The sequence below is a fragment of the Mesocricetus auratus genome, unplaced genomic scaffold (genome assembly GCF_017639785.1).
Source record: "Mesocricetus auratus isolate SY011 unplaced genomic scaffold, BCM_Maur_2.0 Super-Scaffold_100055, whole genome shotgun sequence".
NCBI classification, from domain to species: Eukaryota; Metazoa; Chordata; class Mammalia; order Rodentia; family Cricetidae; genus Mesocricetus; species Mesocricetus auratus.
This window is the reverse complement of record NW_024429232.1, coordinates 5,087,711-5,109,693: the sequence shown is the minus strand read 5'-3', so window position 1 is coordinate 5,109,693 and position 21,983 is coordinate 5,087,711. Positions and strand designations below refer to the sequence as shown.

The 21,983-nt window shown below is 42.9% G+C and overlaps 1 long non-coding RNA gene across 1 annotated transcript; it reads right to left on the bottom strand.

Moving 5' to 3' along the window:
- Positions 1-1,358: 1,358 nt before the first annotated feature.
- On the bottom strand, positions 1,359-21,531 carry LOC121136261. Its single transcript, XR_005873409.1, has 4 exons — positions 21,431-21,531; positions 20,201-20,344; positions 19,634-19,808; positions 1,359-1,839 (listed from the first exon to the last, which is right to left on the bottom strand). It is a non-coding gene; the product is annotated as an uncharacterized LOC121136261 (long non-coding RNA).
- Positions 21,532-21,983: the final 452 nt, after the last annotated feature.

The following is a 21,983-nucleotide window of genomic DNA, read 5'->3' as shown; positions in this document are numbered from 1 at the left end:
CAGGTTTATCTTTGCCAAATTCAGGACCTAACAAGGAAGGGGCAATATCCATTTTTGTCCCATGTGACTTTCCTGAGGTAGAATTCAGTGTGGTCTCTACCTGAAGGTGTTCTGGAATAGAGCTCACACACCATGCTCACCACTGCTTCACACTGAACCTGTGGCTGACATCAAGGTTTGCACCATAATGAAGGATTCCTCTTAAGTATGACCCCTATGGTCATCATTGGTCATAGAGAAGTCATGGTTGCTGGACGTGTTCAGGGGGAAATCAATATCATGGGTTGCAAGGCCTACCTACCTTCCCACTTTGGAGAAAACAATGTTTATGTTAAGATCAATTGTGACTTATAAATCCATAGGTGTTTGCCTCTGAGTATATGAGACAAAATTCATAAATGTACCAGGCTCATAGTGTGTGTGTGTGTGTGTGTGTGTGTGTGTTTCCATAAGACCATGGAATATAGTAGTGTTTGGTGGTCAGCAGTGTATAGCAAGAATGTGTGACAAGCTTACTTTCAAACTTGGCACATCATATGGGAAGGCAGGTTGGCTTCAGGTGAATGTGAAGGACATCACTCTGTATGACTGCAGGAGTAGTTAATGTACAGCATGGCACATTAATAGTAATAGAGCCTGATACCCAGCACTCTGTGTGCTTGAGGAGGACACCATCAGAAATGGTGACTGGCACTGAAGTTGTGACAAGTGCAGAGTTAGGATGTCCAATGGGTCAAAACTGAGCAGACAATTTCATGAGTGTGACAGGAGGTGAAGTTCACAGCATGGTCTGAAAGATAGTGCTTTGTGGGATAGGAGGTCAAACAAAACCTGATACCTAGAATTAGATGTGTGGTCATAGGAGTGGTGGGTGTCTAAAGATCCTGATGAATAACTATGCATATCAGTGGGGAGGAGTAGGACAGGGCATCTAGCAGGGCACCTTTGTATTAAATACATGTTAGATGATGGGATGAATTTGTATCAATCCAGGCCTGTTAATATTAGAGTAGGTTGGTAGAGGCTGCTCTGTTATCCAGGGGTACCTGAAAGTAAGTGTATGTGTGAGGCATTAGGGAAGTCACCAGACATGATATCTGTCAATGAAGTTGAGACTACTATAGGGGGATGTTTATTTAAAGGGCCTTCAGCTATCTTTATAGGATGTGCCATGGCCTGAGTGTTGTTTCAATACCAAGCAGGTTCGATATGCTAAAACTGTATGTGAGTTGATGTCCAGTCTCCTCCATATCCCTGTAGCCTTTGTGGAACTCTGAAACTTTATGGGAGGTATTGGTAAAAGCAATCTTCTTCAAGCTAGTGATTGCTTGGGACAGGGTTCCATTGACTTTGCCCTACTCAACATCCATTCTAGAGTTCAGAAGGAGGAGGTCATTCACTTCCCAAGGCTCTTCTGAGATAATTTCTTTCCCTCTCATGCATGTTTTTGGGTTATCCTGCACACAGAAAGGCATAGAACATGCTACACTGCCAGAATGCAAATGGGTCTAAGTTGTGCAGGGGTAGATATTCAACAGTATCTACCCACTGGGAGGCTCTCACTAGTGGACCCTCCGGTAGAATCCATAGATGTTGTTGGTGATTTGGGTCGTTGTCTGCACTTGGAAGGTGGAAGAGTGACCACTGAATTGTTCTCCACAGCGTGTCCCCATGATTCGCTGTGGAACCTCTGAGCTCCTCTGGACCTCGGCATTGACATGGTAATCTTCCAGTAAATGAGAGCTGAGAGGCACACTCCTCCTTCAGGGTCACTAATGTGCAATGTGCACGTCTGCAGATCAGGAGTTGGAGTCCACGATTCACTTTGTGGCCAGGCACCTACAAGAGAAGGCTCATTCTAGATCCCTTATGATACTCACAGAAGACTCATTCACAATCCCAAGACCGGTGGCGTCTCAGATAAGAGCTGGTTAATCTTTATGAAAATCAGGAACTGATGAGGACTAGCCAATCTCCATTTCCATCCCATGTGATGTTCTGAGGTAGAATTCGGTGGGTCTCCTAGGAAGTTCTCATTCCTGCTTGTCCTGGCTTTCTTGCTACTGTCACATAAAAAGGCTCTAGTATCAAATAGGAAAAGCAGTTTACCATTACCATGTGAGAAACTAGACCCAATGCTTCCTGCACCCAATCCCATTTGACACTCACCTAGATGACTCAGGATGCACATATGGTAAAAGTAGCTTTGTCACAGAACAAGTCAAACAGAACTTGGAGATCTGAGGTGAGAAAGGAAGGTCAATTACAATTCTGTAGTTGACCTCTGAGAATTCAAGTCACCCAGGCTGTTATCACAATTGTTATCATATCTGAGTCAAAGGAATTTGAACAGTGTTCTAATCAGTAATGCTCTCTCCAATAGAGCAAGCCACTGAACATCTCCAGGACTATGATTCCTCCACTGGGAGGTAAACAGAACTGTGTGGTGATATCTTGTCTGTACAAAGATTGCTTGTCTGAGGATTTTAGAATGGAACTTGCCACTAACTAACCACAGAGTTCTGTACAGACAGACATGAAATGCGATAGCTGGGCAGAATATAACACAGGGAAATGGGAATTCACTCTCTTGTCTCTTCAGTTGCTGAGGAGGTAAGCTATCTTGCTCCTTCTGTCTGTTATCTCATCATTTTCCTCCATATAGGACTCCAGGTATTTATTTATTTAGACCAATTAAGAACCACAATTATAGTACAGACAAAGTTGTAGTAGTGTGTGTAAAGATGCATTTATAAATAGCTTGTGTTGAATCCCCTCTTACTGTACCATCCATCAGGCAGACAGGGAGCAAGGAGGGTGTGAAGTGTGTGAGTCTTATCATGAGCTGACTTCTCCCAGGAAACAGTCTAAAGGCCACAACATGCTCCCTCCTGTGGTCAGAGATATAAAAAGTGCACATTAGGCTCCTCTGCTCTTTTGGTCATTGTGTCTGCATTCTGAGATTCACATTCTTAGAGACCATCACATGGGCTTGGAGCCCCTGGTCCACTTGTGATGTCTCTTGTGAGAATCCATGACCTGCCACGGTAGGGAAGTGTCCCTTGCCAGGTACTGGTGTTAGTTAAGGGCATCAGAATTTAAGCCTGCTTTACTGGTATAACTACTGACAAACACACCATTTACATGCCAGCAGCAAACAGCTCATTGTCTCTGGGGCTATTTCCTTGCTAGTAAGTTTGAACCTTCACCCTCCTGGAAGTAAAAAACAACATAGACTAAATCACTGGGTGTGATAGAAAAAATATCGCATATAACATATCTTATTGCTATCATAATATTCATACGTGAGGAGATGTTCAGCCGCTTTGATTCAAGCGGTACCTCCTAAATGATGCTAGTGTCAGAGCAGACAGATGTGCTACCTACAACAGGTTCTCTCAACATCCATCTGAAGCCCTGTCTAGGGTGATACTGTCTTTCTCCTTTTATCCTCTGTAACATCAGCTCAATGACCACATTCCCCTGGGATTTAGGAAGCATGCCTGGCCAGCTTTCTGCTTCCTACTTGAAAGCCAGAGGCAATTTTACACCATCGACCAAAAACTTCTCATCTATCACAGGCTGGTACAGTGGTCTCAGTGATGACTTCAGCCTTGAGGTACTCAAAAATTTACTCTATGTTCACACAGCCTGTCCAGGACTGACCCATGTCCCAAGGGGGATACAGTACAAAGTTGTTTTAAGAACACTGACCGGAACTCTGGTGGGTGTTTCCTAGCCTAGGAAAGCCCTACTCACTTCCAAAATGGAGAAAACTCCCAGCATTCCATGCACATTGACAACCAATTTCCTCCAAGTTGCTGTCACCTTCCTATCAGGAGACAAATATAGTTCTGAGAAAACTCCCTTCAGTGAAGTCTCCTCACAAACACATAAACTTGACCAGCACACGTGTGACTATGCTTTTCTGATGGACAGTACACAGGGATAAATGAAGGCCACAAGCAAAACAGCAGGGAGGAGGCAAGAAGGGAAGGTGCATCCTTGCCCTTATGGGGGAAACATTTCACAAGAACAGAACCTGAAGGGATGAACAGATTAGTGAGCATTGCTGAGGTGTTTCTCTGAAGACTGGTTCACGTAGACTGTACATCCACAGCCAGTGTGGACATGGTATTGGCTCAGAGGTCCCTGTACTGCAGATTCTGAGGGGAGTCAGCCCTGAAACATTTTTCCTTGAGAATTGTGGTTACTTGGGGAGAAACCTGTGGAGGATGGCTTACCTCCTCCTTTGCTGGACACAGACACTAGATGCTGTGTACCTGGGCACAATGCCATCTGTAATTCCTGCATAGCTCCTACTTCTGCTCATTTAGACCACAGCTGGAAATCTCTAGCCTGTGGCTCCTGATGTATAGAGTTCATCAGTTTAAAAACAAGGACACATGGAAAGGATAGAAAGGGAATCTGAAATATGCAGCACTCAGTCTGTAATGTTCTTACCCCACTGCACATCCCTCTCCCCGTGGAGACTCCATTCTGTCTCTCCCATATTCTTTAACTCATCCCTCTGCAAATTGTCTCTTGGTACCTCTATATCCCAGGGACTCATGGTCTCCAACTCAACTCAGTTAGTGACATAAAAGACGGGAGTAGTATGGGACTGGTGATTTTGATGTCAGATTTTTAAATTTGCCTACCCGTATAGAGAAACAAGCTAGTGTGCCAATTGCAAAGGATAGATGACAGTTTCAAATACAAACAAAGATAAAATTAATATATGAAGTGGATGTGGGGCAAACAGCACATATTGAGCCTCAGTATTTGAAAATTTCCACAAAACAATGGATCTTAAGATGACTGTATTATATGTGACAAACAAGTCCCAAAAGCCAATCACCTCTATTCTTTCATATGTAAACTCTGAAGGTCTATCAGGGCCAGAAATTAAATGACAGGACTCAAAGGACATGTAATAGGACAGTTATCTTTGGGATGGTCCACAGTGTACTGAGGAGGGGAAGGATCACCTCTACCCTGAAAACAGCCCAGTCTGCTTCTCAGAGTCATAGTTGGCTTAGTATCAGGACACCTGCAGCCCTAGATTCCCCATTAGCCTGCAGCTATGAACAGGGATCCATGGCCCAATGTGCAACCCAAACAGATTTGACAAGTAAATGCAGCAATGGGAGGCCATGACAAGACTAGCCATGGAAGTCAGCAGGAAAGTGGAATCTTCCTTGCGTTGGATGAGGACAACTAGAAAACCCTATCCAGAGTATGTGACTTTCTGCAGTGTCTCTACCATTAGTGCCCTTGAAGTGAAAGAACAGACTTCAAAATCCCAAGACAACTACCTAATATCTCGGTGACCCACCTTGGTTATAAGACTTGTTCTGATGGCCTAAAAGGAAAGAACTCAATCAATCAGACCAGGGAGACAATCTTCACTATTGTAATGAATCATATGAAAGTCATATGACTTATAACTGGACTGCAGGTGTAGATTCTGGGGAAACAAGGTTAGTCCTACACGTTACTACTCTGTGCCTTATATCCAAGGATCTGTCAGCTAGGGCACACCTGCTTCAGTTCACTGACTTGTGTCCACAGAACTCATGACAGAACTTCTCACCGCCACGAGTCTGTTCATAGTGGACATAGACTTTATTCTGAAGGCCAGATTTAGAGTCCTCCCTGTTTAAAGACCATCCTGGAAGAATGGGCCTTCAGGTCAATCCCTGACCCTTTTCAGATAAAAAAGCAAAAAAAAAATTGTAACATTCTACCTCACATGTTTGGAAGAAATTACCATTGATGCAATACAGTACATGAAGCCAGACAGCACTTAGGAGATGAGGGAGGCTTGCATCTCTGTGATTTTGATATCTTCCTGTTTTACATAGAGAGGCTCAAGTTAGCCAGTATCCATACTGAATTATCTCTCAAAACAAATACAAAACACAAAATACAAAATCCGCATTTAGGAAATTTCCATTCCTCATTTCCTGAATTTAACCATTTCACAGCCCAGGCTTCTTTGATCTGCAACAGAAACAAGGCCAGAGCACAGTTGATTCCCACAAACTGAAAATCTCTGTAATCCACTATGCAAGCTGCTACTTGATCTGTGCACATGGTACTCATCAGATAGTCAGAGTTCTAGAAAGTAAGTGACAGCACAAGCTACCTGCCATCCTGCAGGGATGAAGATCTGGTCAACAAATTCAATATGCACCATTGTTTGAGAAAATGCCAGGATCAGATGATCAGAAGAGAAGCTGGATGCCAAGATCACGCAACCATGATTTCTCATTCTGTCATTACTCTTCAGTCTGGCAGGTCAATAGTAAATTTCCCTCTGTGCTGAGGATGCTAGGATATCCCAACTCATTTGCTCCTTTCTTTTTTTTTTTTTTTTTTTTTTTTTTTGGTTTTTACGAGACAGGGTTTCTCTGTATTGTTTTGGTCCAGCCCGGCCTCGAACACACAGCAACCTGCCTGTCTCTGCCTCCCGAGTCCTGGGATTAAAGGCATGCACCACCACCTCCCGGCTCATTTGCTCATTTCTTCAGGACTTCAAGACCAGGCTTCTGAATCTCACCCTCTCTCACAAACAGATAGTTACTGTACTCAATCTTACCTTCACGTGATGATTCACACGGATCAGGGCCTTGGAATCCATGTTGAGTTCAGTTCCCCTTGAAAACTCACTGAACTGCTCCCTACCTGAAGGTTTCTTGGAAAACAGTTCACACATCACACTCTCCACTGCTACACACAGAATCTGTGGCTGTCATCAAGGGTTGCACCATGATTATGAATTCGTCTTAAGTATTACCCCGAAGGCCATCATTTTTCATAGAGAAGTCATGGTTGCTGGACTTGTTAAGGGGGAAATCAGCATCATGGGTCATAAGGCCTACTTACCTTCCCACTTTGGAGAAAATAATGTTATTGTAATATTAAATGTGAGTTATAAATCCATACGTGCTTGCCCCTGAGTAAATGAGACAAAATTAATTAAAGTACCAGGCTCATAGTGAGTTTGTTTGTGTGTGTGTGTGTGTGTGTGTGTGTGTGTGTGTGTGTGTGTGTTTCTTTAAGAGCAGTGTTTGTTGGCCAGCAGTCTAGAGTAAGATTGTTTGACAAACTTGGTCTCAACCTTAGCACATTATATGGGATGTTGGGTTTTTCAGTCAGGTGACTAGATAGACACCACTGTGTATGGCACTGCAGTAGAAGTTAACGTGCAGCATGGCACAGTAACTGCAGTAGAGCCTGAGACACAGCACTCTGTGTGCTTGAGGAAGAGTTCATCAGAAATTGGTGACTTGTACTAAGGTAGGATGTCCAATGGGTCAATACCGGGCAGGAAATTTCATGAGTGTGACAGGAGGTGAGGTTCACAGCATGGTCTGACAGCTAGTGGTTTGTGGGGAAGGAGGTCAAACAAGACATGATACCTAGAAGTAGATGTGTGGTCACAGGAGAGGTGGGGTGTCTAAAGGGCCTGATGAATAACTATGCATATCAGTGGGGAAGAGTAGGGCAGGGCATCTAGCAGAGAACAATAAATACTCGATACATGTTAGATGATGGGATGAATTTGTGTCAGTCCAGGCCTGTTAATATTAGAGTAGGTTGGCGGAGGCTGCTCTGTTATCCAGGGGACCCTGAAGGTAAGTGCATGTTTGAGGCATTAGGGAAGTCACCAGGAATGATACACATCGATGAATCTGAGACTACTGTAGGGGGATGTTTGTTTAAAATGATTCAGCTATTTTTATAAGATGTGTCATGGCCTGAGTGTTGTTTCATACCTAGCAGATTTGACATCATAAAACTGTATGTGCTATGAGGTCCTGAGGTATCCTATGAGGCCTGATGTTAACACTGGAGAATGTCGCTTATGTGATGGGATGCAGAAGCTGGCCTGATAACTTTCAGTGCATGTTGTTCTTCCATGGTGTGATGATGTCCTGTGGAGCCCCAAAATAGCTGTGCATTTTGGGCAGAGTGGCAGATTATCCAGCACAGCCCAAAAACTAGCACTTAATGTGGGGTTAAGTGAGTGTCACTCAGGGTTCAATGCTGACAAATCTATGAGCCATATGAGCGTTCTTTGCTCAGAAAGAATTGATGCCTAGAAATTAGCATGTGGCTGGATGGGAACTACTGCATGACCGATATTTAGGAATGTATTTGAAGATGTATGGTATGTGAGTAGTGTTTATCAGTGGGGTCTGAAGTCCAGTACTGTATTGTACCTAATCAGGGAAGGAGGCATGTGTCAGGACAGGAGTTTATACGCCTGACCCTAGAAAACTATGCGATGAGTGTGTGTGTGAGTGTCATTCATGTGCTTAAACTGACAATGTTCAAGGTGGTAAAAGTGGAGGAGCATGCAGAGCACAAAGGAGTATCTAGGTATCAGGCTCTGATGCTTCCCCACCTGATTCTACCCTCGAATACAGAGCTATTATGAGATCCAGATAGTCAGCTGTCTCCATCCCATCAATGGGAGAGGTATCAGCCCTCATCACAGCTCACAGTGCACACTACACTTCCACCTCTACATAGCCAATCAATGGGCAAATAGAAGCATTTGTTGTCTGCTGAGGTGTTTCAGGGGCAAGGCTCTCTCTAGATGTCCTAAGTAAGAGTCTGCTCAACCCTGTTCCAGTTTCTGAATTTTCATGGCACATGGTTCCATGTTATTTATGATCTTTTTCTATATTAGGCAGGAAATTATGTGGATGTCTTCCATGATTTTTATGTGAACTTTATAGGGTTTGGATTTTGGACATTTGAAATGGAGACTGTTTTTAATATTCCAATGGGTTCACTATTCTATGTCCTTAAATAATGTTCTACAGCCATTTATATACATTTCATTTTCTCTGCTTTGAAATACATAGGTGACTACAATAAAATCAGTGACAGGATTTGGCTGTGTCTGTTGCTGATCTTTGTGGTATCTTACAAGTTTCCAGTCTCCTCTATGTCACTGTAGCCTTTCTGGAACTCTGAAGCTTTATGGGAGGTACTGGTACCAGACACTGGGCCTGGAGGTATCTCTTCTGCCCTTGATATCTCTTCTAGGTTAGGTCCTATTTGTTGGTATATTAGGTGTAGGAGCAACAAACTGTATTTTAATGAGTCTATAGATTAATATCAAAGATCGAACACATCTAGAATAGCAACTAGTGGAATGAAGAGCTGTTAATTTGGAGATCTCAGGCAAATGCAAAGAATGCCAATTTATAGAGAGTATATAGGAAGTCGGATTGAGTGCTTCAATACTTGTTTGTACATTGTTTATAATACCAGTGACCATGGTTCAACTGTGTGTACTCAAGTTCTCCTTCTTCAAGTTAGTGATTGCATGGGACAGAGCTCCATGGACTCTGCCTTTCACAAGATCCAGTATAGAATTCAGAAAGAAAAGCACATGCAATTCCCAAGGGTTGTCTGAGATACTGTTTTCCCTCTCAGACATGTTTTCTGGGTTATCCTGCAGACAGAGAGGTATACGTAACATTAAACACTGTCAGAAATCATTGTGGTCTAAATTGGCCAGAGGCAGGGATTCAAGAATATCTACCTACTGGGAGGCTTTCACTAGTGGACACTCCGGTAGGTTACACGGATATTGTTGGTGATTTGGGTCGTTGTCTGCACTTAGAAAGTGCAAGACTGACCACTGAATGGTCCTGAACAGCATGCCCTCATAATGTCCTGTGTAACCTCTGAGCTTCTCTGGACCTCAGGAATGACAGAGTAATCTTCCAGGAAATGAGAGGTGAGAGACACACTCCTCTTTCAATATCACCAATGCTCAATGTGCACATCTGCAGGTTAGGAGTTGAAGGTCCATGACTCACGTTGTGACCAGGCACAGACAAGAGAAAACTGATTTAAGACAACGAATGAGACTGGCAGAAATATTCATTCACCAGCCCTAGACCTGTGGCCTCTCAGATAATAGCAGGTTTATCTTTGTGAAATTCAGGACCTAACAAGGAAGGGGCAATCTCCATTTTCATCCCATGTGACTTTCCTGAGATAGAAATCAGTGTGGTCTCCTAGTAAGCTCTGACTGTCACTTGTAATTGAATCCCTGCTACTGTCCTATAAAAAGGCTCTAGTATCAAGCAGGAGAAGCAGTATTCCACCACCACGTGTGTACCTGGGCCCTGTGCTTCCTGCACCCCATCCCATTGGACACTTACCTAGATGACACAGGAATCACATATGGTGAAAGGAGCTTTGGTGCAGAACTTATAAAACAGAACCTGGAAATCTGCAGAGAGAAAGGAAGGTTTATTACAATTCTGCAAGTGACCTGAGCTGTTACCACAATTTTTATCATATCTGAGTCAAAGGAATTTAAACAGTGTTACAAATTCTCATGTTCCCTTCAAAAGAGCAAGCTACTGAACATCTCTGGTACCCAGTGTCCTCCACTGGGAGGTGAACAGAACTGTGTGGTGATATCTTGCTTGTAGGAAGGAAACCTGAATGAGAATCAGAGAATGGAGCTTGCCACTAACTAACCACAGAAGTCTGTCAGACAGATAGGAAGTGAGATAGTTGGGAAGAATGTAACAGGGACAAACAGGAACTCACTCTATTGTCTGCTGAGTTGATAAGGAAGTAAGCTATGGCCATGGCTTGCTCCTTCTCTCTGATATCTCAGAATTTTCCTCCATATCGGACTCCAGGTATTTATTAATTAGACCAATTAAAAATGAGAATTAAGGAGAGGAGGCAGGGTGACCAGGGGAGTAGCTGTTCTGGATCAAGTACAACAGGACCCAGCATAGGGTCCAGGGGACCAGGTAAGAGGATAAGCACCCCAGATTCCTGTTCTTCTTCTCCACCCACGGGACCAGCATTCGGACAAGGAATAGAAGAAACACCAGATTATTGGACTTGCTAGCACCCACTAAAAGGGAACTCTGGTCCCCAGACCAGTAAGGGGCTCTTTCTGCACCCACTAGAAGAAGAGATGGGAAAGAGACAATACAAAAACACAGTCAGCAACAGAAAAACAAATATGACACTGCCAGATTCTAGAGACTCCACACCAGCAAGACCCCAACATTCCAATGCAGACGAAGCAGAAGAGAACGACCTTAAAAGCACTTCCATGAAAATGATAGAGGCCCTAAAAGAGGATATTGGAAAATCCCTCAAAGAAATGGAAGAAAAAACAAACCAAAAAATGCAAGAAATGGAAGAAAAGAGGTAAACAGGCCAGCTTCCCGGCCTGTGTTCCAGAGCCTGCAGATCGCCTGGGAACTGCACAGAGCTCCCAATCCCGGCGGGAGCCAAGCACCCCAGACTCCAGATCTTCTCTCCCACCAACGATTCCAGGAAAGGAGAGGAGGCTGGGAGTACAGGAAGTAGCTGTCCCTCTGGCATCATCAGGTAAACAGGCCAGCTTCCTGGCCTGTGTTCCAGAGCCTGCAGATCGCCTGGGAACTGCACAGAGCTCCCAATCCCGGCGGGAGCCAAGCACCCCAGACTCCAGATCTTCTCTCCCACCAAAGAGACCAGGAAACTACAGGAGCCAGGGAGACCAGGGGAGTAGCTGTTCCAGATCAGGTACAACAGGACCCAGCATAGGGTCCAGGGGACCAGGTAGGAGGCTAAGTGCCCCAGATTCCTGTTCTTCTTCTCTACCCACGGACCAGCATTTGGACAAGGCATAGAAGAACCACCAGATTACTGGACTTACTAGCACCCACCAAAGGGAACTCTGGTCCCCAGACCAGGAAGGGGCTCTTTCTGCACCCACTAGAAGAAGAGATGGGAAAGAGACAATACAAAAACACAGTCAGCAACAGAAAAACAAATATGACACCGCCAGATTCTAGAGACTCCACACCAGCAAGACCCCAATATTCCAACGCGAAGGAAGCAGAAGAGAACGACCTTAAAAGTACTTTCATGAAAATGATAGAGGCCCTAAAAGAGGATATTGGAAAATCCCTCAAAGAAATGGAAGAAAAAACAAACCAAAAAATGCAAGAAATGGAAGAAAAAACAAACCAAAAAATGCAAGAATTGGAAGAAAAAACAAACCAAAAAAGGCACGAAATGGAAGAAGAAATGAAGCAAAAAATGCAAGAAATGGAAGAAAAAGCAAAGCAAAAAATGCAAGAATTAGAAGAAGAAACATACCAAATAAGGCAGGAAATGGAAGAAGAAACAAAGCAAAAAATGCAAGAAATGGTAGAAAAAACAAAGCAAAAAATGAAAAAAATGGAGGAAGAAACAAACCAAAAAAGGCAGGAAATGGAAGAAGAAACAAAGCACAAAATCCAAGAAATGGAACAAAAAGCAAACAAAAAACTGCAAGAAATGGAAGAAAGAACAAACCAAAAAATTCATAAAAGGCAACAAACGGACGAACAGATAAACAGAAAATTGCAAGAAGCAATGCAAACGCTGCAAGGGTTGATACTGAAATAGAGACACTAAAAAAACACAATCTGAAGAAAGGCAGAAAATAGAAAAGCTGGACAAACAGTCAGGCACTACCAATACAAGCATTACCAACAGAATAGAAGAGATGGAAGAGAGAATCTCAAGTGTTGAAGATACATTAGGAGAAATGGATTTATCAACCAAAGAAAACCTTAAATCCAACAAATCCTTAACACAAAACATCCAGGAATTATGGGACACCATGAAAAGACCAAACCTAAGAATAATAGGTATAGAAGAAAGAGAAGAAATCCACCTCAAAGGGGCAGAAGGCATATTCAACAAAATCATAGAAGAAAACTTTCCCAACCTTAAGAAAGACATGCCAATGAAGGTACAAGAAGCCTACAGAACACCAAATAGAGTGGACCACAAAAAAAATCCCCTCGCCACATAATAATCAAGAGCCCAAACATACAGAATAAAGAAAGAATATTAAGAGCAGCTAAGGAAAAAGGTCAAGTAACATATAAAGGCAGACCTATCAGAATTACACCTGATTTCTCCATGGAAACGCTGAAAGCCAGAAGGTCCTGGATAGATATTCTACCTGCACTAAGAGACCATGGATGCCAGCCCAGACTATTATACCCGGCAAAGCTCTCAATCACTATAGACGGAGAAAACAAGATATTCCATGACAAAACTAGATTCAAGCAATATGTGTCCACTAACCCAGCCCTACAGAAAATTTTGGAAGGAAAACTCCAACCCAAGGAAGCTAACTACAACCAGAAAAACATAAGCATTAGAGAATCCCTCTCTACCAACAGCCAAAAGAACAAAGGGGCGAAATTCCACCCATAATTCCACCAACAACAACCATCGCAAATCGAAGAAGGATGAGCAATCAATGGTCATTAATATCCCTCAATATTAACGGCCTTAACTCACCCATAAAAAGACACAGACTAGCAGAATGGATTCGAAGACAGAACCCTTCCTTCTGCTGCATACAAGAAACACATCTCACCCTCAAAGACAGACATTACTTGAGATGCAGGGATGGTTCAACATATGAAAATCCATCAACGTAATCCACCATATAAACAAGCTGAAAAACAAAAATCACATGATCATCTCACTAGATGCTGAAAAAGCCTTTGACAAAATCCAACACCCCTTCATGATAAAGGTCTTGGAGAGATCTGGGATAACAGGGACATACTTAAACATAATAAAAGCTATATACAGTAAACCAACAGCCAACATCAAACTAAATGGACAGAAACTCAACGCAATTCCTCTAATCAGGAACAAAACAAGGCTGTCCACTCTCTCCATATCTTTTCAACATGGTACTTGAAGTTCTAGCTATTGCCATACGACAACAAAGGGGGATCAAGGGGATACAAATTGGGAAGGAAGAGGTCAAACTTTCACTGTTTGCAGACGATATGATAGTTTACATCAATGACCCAAAGAACTCTACCAGGGAACTCTTACAGCTGATTAACACCTTCAGCAAAGTGGCAGGCTACAAGATCAACTCAAGAAAATCAGTAGCCCTACTATATACAGATGATAAAAGGGCTGAAAGAGAAATCAGAGAAACATCACCCTTTACAATTGCCACAAACAACATAAAATACCTTGGGGTAACGCTAACCAAACAAGTGAAAGACCTGTATCGTAAGAACTTTGAATCTTTAAAGAAAGAAATTAAAGAAGCCCTCAGAAAATGGAAAGATCTCCCATGCTCTTGGATAGGTAGGATCAATGTAGTAAAAATGGCAATCCTGCCAAAAGCAATCTACAGATTCAATGCAATCCCCATTAAAATCCCAGCACAATTCTTCACAGACCTTGAAAGAACAATAATCAATTTTGTATGGAAAAACAAAAGACCCAGGATAGCCAAAACAACCCTGTTCAACAAGGCAACGTCCGGAGGCATCACCATCCCTGACCTCAAGCTCTATTATAGAGCTATAGTCCTGAAAACAGCTTGGTATTGGCACAAAAATAGACAGGTAGACCAATGGAATCGAATTGAAAATCCGGGTATTAACCCACACACGTACGAACATCTGATCTTTGACAAAGAAGCTAAAAATATACAATGGAATAAAGAAAGCATCTTCAACAAATGGTGCTGGCATAATTGGAGACTGGCATGTAGAAGAATGCGGATCGATCCATGTTTATCGCCATGCACAAAACTTAAGTCCAAATGGATCAAAGACCTCAACATAAATCCAGCCACACTGAACCTCTTAGAAGAGAAAGTGGGTGGTACCCTTGAACGAATTGGTACAGGAGACAGCTTCCTGAACATAACACCAGTAGCACAGACAGTGAGATCAACAATTAATAAATGGGACCTACTGAAACTGAGAAGCTTCTGTAAGGCAAAGGACACAGTCAGCAAGACAAAAAGGCAGCCCACAGAATGGGAAAAAATATTCACTAATCCCACATCTGACAGAGGGTTGATCTCCAAAATTTACAAAGAACTCAAGAAGCAAGTCTCCAAAACACCAAAGGACCCTATTAAAAAGTGGGCTGCAGAACTAAATAGAGAGTTTTCAATAGAGGAGTCTAAAATGGCTGAGAGGCACTTGAGAAAGTGCTCAACATCCTTAGCCATCCGGGAAATGCAAATCAAAGCAACTCTGAGATACCATCTCACTCCTGTCAGAATGGCTAAAATCAAAAACACCAATGACAATTTATGCTGGAGAGGATGTGGTGAAAGGGGGACACTCCTCCATTGCTGGTGGGAGTGCCAACTGGTTCAGCCACTTTGGAAAGCAGTATGGAGATTCCTCAGAAAAATGGGAATAAACCTACCACAAGACCCAGCAACTCCACTCTTAGGCATATATCCAAAAGATGCCCATTCATACAACAAAGATGTCTGTTCCACTATGTTCATAGCAGCTTTATTTGTAATTGCCAGAACTTGGAAGCAACCTAGATGTCCCTCACCTGAAGAGTGGATAGAGAAAATGTGGTACATCTACACAATGGAGTACTATTCAGCAGAAAAAAATAATGGAATCATGAGATTCGCAGGCAAATGGATGACACTAGAAGAAACCATCCTGAGTGAGGTAACCCAGTCACAAAAAGAGAAACATGGCATGTACTCTCTCATATATGGATTTTAGACATAGATCTGGGGAGTGCCAGCCTACAATCCTATGGCCAGAGAGTCTGGGAAACAGAAACTTTATTTAGTGGCTGATCGAAGAAGAGGCAGACTCCCTTGGTTAAGTACTGAGCTGAACTCAAGAAAGCCAGTAACAGAGAGGGAGGACTGATGATCAAAGGGATTAAGACTGGGCTGGTTTAACCCCCAGAAACAGCTGACCAGACAAAGGTTAACTCTTGAATCCCAGGCATCAGCCTGGGAAGCCAGCATGGGACTGATCAAGACCCCCTGAATCTGGGTGTCAGTGAGGAGGCCTAGGGAATCTATTGAGCCTTGGGCAGCAGATCAGTACCCATCCCAAGTATACACACGGACTTTGGACTCCCATAGAACAATGTGAGGTGCACTCTCACCCCGAACTCTTGGGGAAGGGTCTAGGCCCTGCCCTATATGAAATGACAGACTATGCACACCCCCATGGAGGGCCTCACCCTCCCTGGGGAAATGAGGGGATAACGGGGGGCAGGGGAGGGCTCGGGAGGAAGGGAGGGAATGGGAGAGGGACCTGGAACTGACTTGTGAAGCAACCTTGTTTCTTATCTAAATTTAAACTGGAAAATAAAATTTAAAAAAACAATCTATAATGTCATCACAGTGAAGAAATTGTTTAATGATGCATTCTCAGAATGCAGCCTCACCAATAAACAATCTGTAACTGCAGTCAGTACAGAGAAGCAATCACAGTTACAGAATCAGTGTAGCTAAAATATTGCCTACTACATCTGTTGGGAAAATACAGTATAAAGCATGCATAATGGTTCTGAAATCTAGGCAGGGACTTACCCTACTCCTTAATCAGCCTCTTCTACTTGGGGAAAGTACTCCATAAAGACATGTGTTCCTGACTCCCATTTCTCTTCTCAGGCTCTTGAGATCTGCTAAGGAGCAAAAGTATTTTTTTAATTTCTTCCAGGTCTTCTCTATGGCCTCTCAGGCTATCCTACATGTTACCGAAATATGGAAAGCTATATATTAGATCCCTTCCCACAATCTTGTAGGAAAAAGTTGAAAATAAGCCTAAGTTCTATGCACGGAAACCATCAGTGGAAAAGTCTACATTAAATTCAGTGTTCGAATTCCAAGTTACTCAGCAAAACCTCCCAGAAGGTCCTTTTGCACCAAGTAGCCAAAGATTTCAGTCTGTGTGCTCCTTTACCAACTGATGTGTCATCTAAAATGGTATCCTTGGATTTGTTACACTGTAGTTGTATTTATAGTTTGCAGCAACCCTTTTAGAAAGCATCACCTAACAAAAAACCTGGTGAAAATAAAATAAAACAAAGCCCTTACCGAGACTTGAGATTCAAGTTTGATTCCAATCACAATGTCTGAATTTATAGGAAATAAATCAACCTGAAAAATAAAATAAAACATATTCATCCAAACTCCATATATGAAACAAATCTCTCTCTCTATCTCTATATATCTCTCTCTCTTTCTCTCTCTCTCTCTCTCTCTCTCTACACACACACACACACACACATTGATAAAAAAAAATGAGAATTAAAAGCCGGGCATTGGTGGCGAACGCCTTTAATCCCAGCACTCAGGAGGCAGAGGTAGGAGGATCTCTGTAAGTTCGAGACCAGGCTGGTCTACAAGAGCTAGTTCCAGGACAGCTTCCAAAGCCACAGAGAAACACTGTCTGGAAAAACCAAAAAAAAAAGAGAATTACGGTACTCACAAAGTTGAAGTAGGGTGTGTAAAGATGTGTGTATGAATAGCTGGTATTGACTCCCCTGTTCCTGTACCATCCATCAGGCAGGCAGTGAAGAAGGAGGGTGTTAAATTGTGAGACTCATCATGAGCTCACTTCTCTCAGGTAACACAATATGCTCCCTCCCATGGCCAGAGATATAAAAAGTGCACATTATGCATGTCTGTCCTCTTGGGCATTATGTCTGCATTCTGAAATTCACATTCTTAGAGACCATCACATGGGGTTGGAGCCCCTGGTCCACTTGAGCTGTCTCTTGTGAGATTCCATGAACTGCCACAGTAGGTCCTTTGCCCAGGTATTGGTGTCAGTTAAGGGCATCAAGACTGAAGCCTGCTTTACTGGTAGCTACTGAAAAACACACCAGCTAGGTACCAGCAGCAAACAGTCCATTGTCTCTGGGCCTGTTTGCTTGCTAGCAAGTGTGACCATTCATGCTCGTGGCTAGAAATGCAACATAGAATATGTCACTCAGGAATATAGGAAGAATATCATATATATAATATCTTATTGCTATCATAATATATGTGTGAGAAAATGTTTACCCTCTTAGATTCTAATTGTTCCTCCTCAAATGTGTTTTGTATCAGAGAGGAGAGAAGTGCTACCTACACCACGTTTTCTCAGCAAACTGCTGCCATGCCTAGGGTGATGCTGCAGTTCTCACTTTTCAAGAGACAAACGGCTTGGAAAGCCCAACTCTGTGAAAAATGACTGAGTCCAAATGCTCACTCACCAAACAAATCCATTGTAGTACAAGGACAAAACACAGCTCAGGTAGCACTTCACATGGCCTGATATCTAGCTTACCTCACAATTAGTCTTTGTGATAGTTCATGCAAGAGACCAATCACAGTTCAGCAAAGCCCACGGTGAATTGTTGTGGTTTCCTGCTCTTACTTTCTATTTTGATCAACTAGACTAATACTTCCAATGGCTGTGAACAAATAGTTTTAAACGACTTACTAATGATGGAGCAGGTTCTTTAACCTCGGATGTTCAAGGGCCTAATGCAACACAACAGGGAAAATTGTGGGATGGACATCAGGAGTGCAATACACATTGTTACATGGCATTTTCATCCCCTGTTCCTCCAGTCACCTAACATTTTCTGGTTTATTTTATAGTTTTCTCAGCAGAAGAGCCTAGTGGGGATGGAATATACAAACCTATGTGACAGTGATGACATTCAACATCAACCCACTTTCATGAGCATTTGCCCCTTCAAAAATAGTAATAAATGTAACGGAAAAACTTACTCTGATAGCCAGGAGAAACTTTGAGCTTCTCAGAGTAATGGACACAGGTATATCAACTGCTTCCAGCAGAATGTATGTGGGTTTTTAACAGACTATCATTTCAGCCCTCAATGTCTATAGTAATTTTACATTTTCCTGACTGATATCACCATAACTACAAACAGGGTCATGTCTTTATGTTGACAATTAGAGTGTGACATTCATAGGACAGCAGACAGCTGACATTGTGATGTTCTACATCTCCGAGCATATTAACAATCCCATTCCTGGTGGTCATGAGACTTAAGCCATCACTGGCAGTTTGTCAGTTCATGTGACTCTGACATGTTCCTGTCTGCTCTAAGTAGCAGTAGTGAAAACTGTCGCACATTTCTATAGTGAGCCAAAGTCCTTACATATTCAGAATGCCCTGGCCCTTACACATCCTCATTCTGTTTTTGTCTCCTACACCCATCATTTAACTCTGAGAACATGGGCTCCATGACTGACCCTGATCATGTTTAAAAAAAAGATCTTTGTTGAGGCTCCATTTTGTTGTCCTTATTGATTGTAAGCATTTTCCAATGCAGTTTGGGATGCATGGGCTGAGCATTGTTTTTGTGTAAAATAGTGGATAGATACTAGCCATGGCCTATTACATACCAGGTACTAAGGAGGATGGAATTCAGTTAGGGAAGATGGAGTTCTGATTCAAGGAAAGTTCAAGGACTGTCAAAGCAGTTGTAGGGCCTCTAAATGGCAGATCAGGCTCATGTCAGTTTCAGTTGGTTACTGGGACAGCCACCAGGATAGCATGGATATATAGCCCTAGGCCTCGGCTTTTCTTACCACTCTTGTGTAGTCTACACACAAGGATCAAGCTACCCCATAGTCTAAAGTCTTCTGAGCATTTCAGTTCTGGTAAGGGGAGACCCTGGGACAGCCAGTGCAGTAGAAGATCTTTAAGCCTGTGTTCACTGAACCCGGAGATTCTGAGGTTCATTCACAATGTTGATTTGAAGGGGAGAGTTTGGGAGAAAGGTGGGGATCTAGAAGACTCACTGAAAACTGGAAATGAGTAGTGTTCTCTGTTTGTCCTCTCAACAGAAGCCGGTGATCCCAGAGAAGTTAGCAACGCAGGTTAATTCAGAATCTTCAGTACTTAATATGAATCAGTGTACTACACAGGTGTTCAGGACTGACTCCTTGTTTGTAGCATGCAGGAGGGACAGGACAGCTGAAGGTGAAGAAAGACACACTGTCACTCCTTTGTGAGCAGGGAACACATGTCTGAAATGAGGCACAAACTCTCACGGTCTGAGTTGATGGATTCCTACTTAGATGGAAAAACCACTGTGTGTTCTCTGCGAGGAGGAGGAAACAAGGGAAGGATCTTCATTTGTCCTCATGGGGGGAATGATTTCACCAGGAGAACAACCTGAAGGGATGTACAGATTAATGAGTATTGCTGAGGTGTTTCCTTGGAGAGTGGTCCACAGGTTATGTACATTCATGCCTAGCTTGGATATTGTATTGGCTCAGGACCCCGTTACTACAAATTCTGAGGAAGGCCAGATTGGAAATATTCTTCCTTGAGAATTGTGGAGAAACATGTGGTAGATGGCTTACCTCCTCCTGGTCTGGACACAGACACTACATGTTGGGTAACTGCGCACACTGCCATCTGTAATTCCTGCATAGCTCCTACTTCTGCTCTTTCAGACCACAGCTGGAAATCTCCAGCCTGTGGCTCCTGATGTATAGGGTTCATCACTTTAAACACAAGGACATGTGGAAAAGATGGACAGGGAATCTTAAATATGCAGCACATAGTCTCCACTGTTATTACCCCACTGCACATCCCTCTCCCCATGGAGACTCCATTCTGTCTCTCCCATCCTCTCTAAATCCTCCCTCTTCAAATTGTCTCTTACTCCCAGTGTATCCCATGTTCTCATGCTCTCCAACTCAACTAAGTCACTCGAAATAGAAGCTGGGAATAGTGTGGGAAGGTGTTTTTGAAGTCAGATTTGAAAATGTCCTACCCACATAGAGAAACAAGTTATTGTGCCAAATGCAGTCACGAGATGACAGTTTGAAATACAAACAAAGATGAAATTAATACATGTAGAGGATGTGGGGCAAAGAGCACATATTCATTGTCAGTATTTGAAATTGTCTAGAAAACAGTGCATCTTAAGATGACTGTATTCTATGTGTGAAGCAAGTCCCAAAAGACAACCATCTCTTTCCGGTCTTATGTAAATCTGAGCTCTGTAGGAACCACAACATAAACAACAGGACATGAAGGACCTGGGACTGTATTCTCCTTGGATGTTCCACAGTGCATTGGGGCAGGGAATGATCACCTCTACTCTCACAGTCCAGAGTGTCCTGCCCAGAATCCTAGTTGGTTCAGCATCAGGATACCTGGCAGCCATGGACTCCCCATGAACTGGCAACAGTGAACAAGGTTCAATGGCCTAAATTGCAACCAAACAGGTTTTGACAAGTAAAGACAGCAATGGTGGGGCCGGACAAGACTATCCATGAAATTCAGCAAGGAAGTGGACTGCTTGCTTGTGTTGGATGAGGACAACTAGAAGCTCCTATCTAGAATGAGTAGCTGTCTGCAGTGCATCTACCATTAGTGTCCTTGAAGTAAAAGCTTTTCCTTCAAAATTCAAAATTAAAGTCATGTGACTGGTAACTGGACTGCAGGTGGAGATCCTGTGGAAAGGAGGTTAGTGCTACAAGTTAACACTCTGTGCTACATTTCCAATGATCTACCAGCTAGGACACACCTCCTTCAGTTCACTGTCTTTTATCTACAAAAGAATTGATGACAACACTTCTCACCTCTAGGTTCTATTCATAGGGGTCACAGACTCTTTTTTGTAGGTCACATTTGCAGTTAGCCCCCTGCTTCAAGTCCAGCCTGCTTGAATGTTCCTTCAGGTAAAACATGAACCTGTCAAGATGAAAAAGATCAGAATAGGAACAATTTCACCTCACATGTTTGGAGGAATTCACCATTGATGCTATACAGACCTTGAAGCCATGAACAGCAGTACACATGTGTGATTGCAGCACACAGCAGAAGAAGCAGGTGTGGATAAGTTTGAGTTTCAGATCTGTCTATTCTACATAGAGAGGATCAGGTTAGCCAGGACACATAGTGATATCCCTTGTAAAAACAAAATGTAAGTTGTGCATTCGGGAAATTTCCCTGTCTTCTTACCTGAATTTCAACCATTTCTCCTCCCTGGCATCATTCATCTGCAAGAGAAACAAGGCCTGAGCACAGGTGATTCCCACAAACTGAAAATCGCTCTCATGCAGTAAGCAAGCTGCAGCTTGTTCTGTGCACATGGAACTCACCAGATGCTCAAGATTCTACAAAGTATGTGAC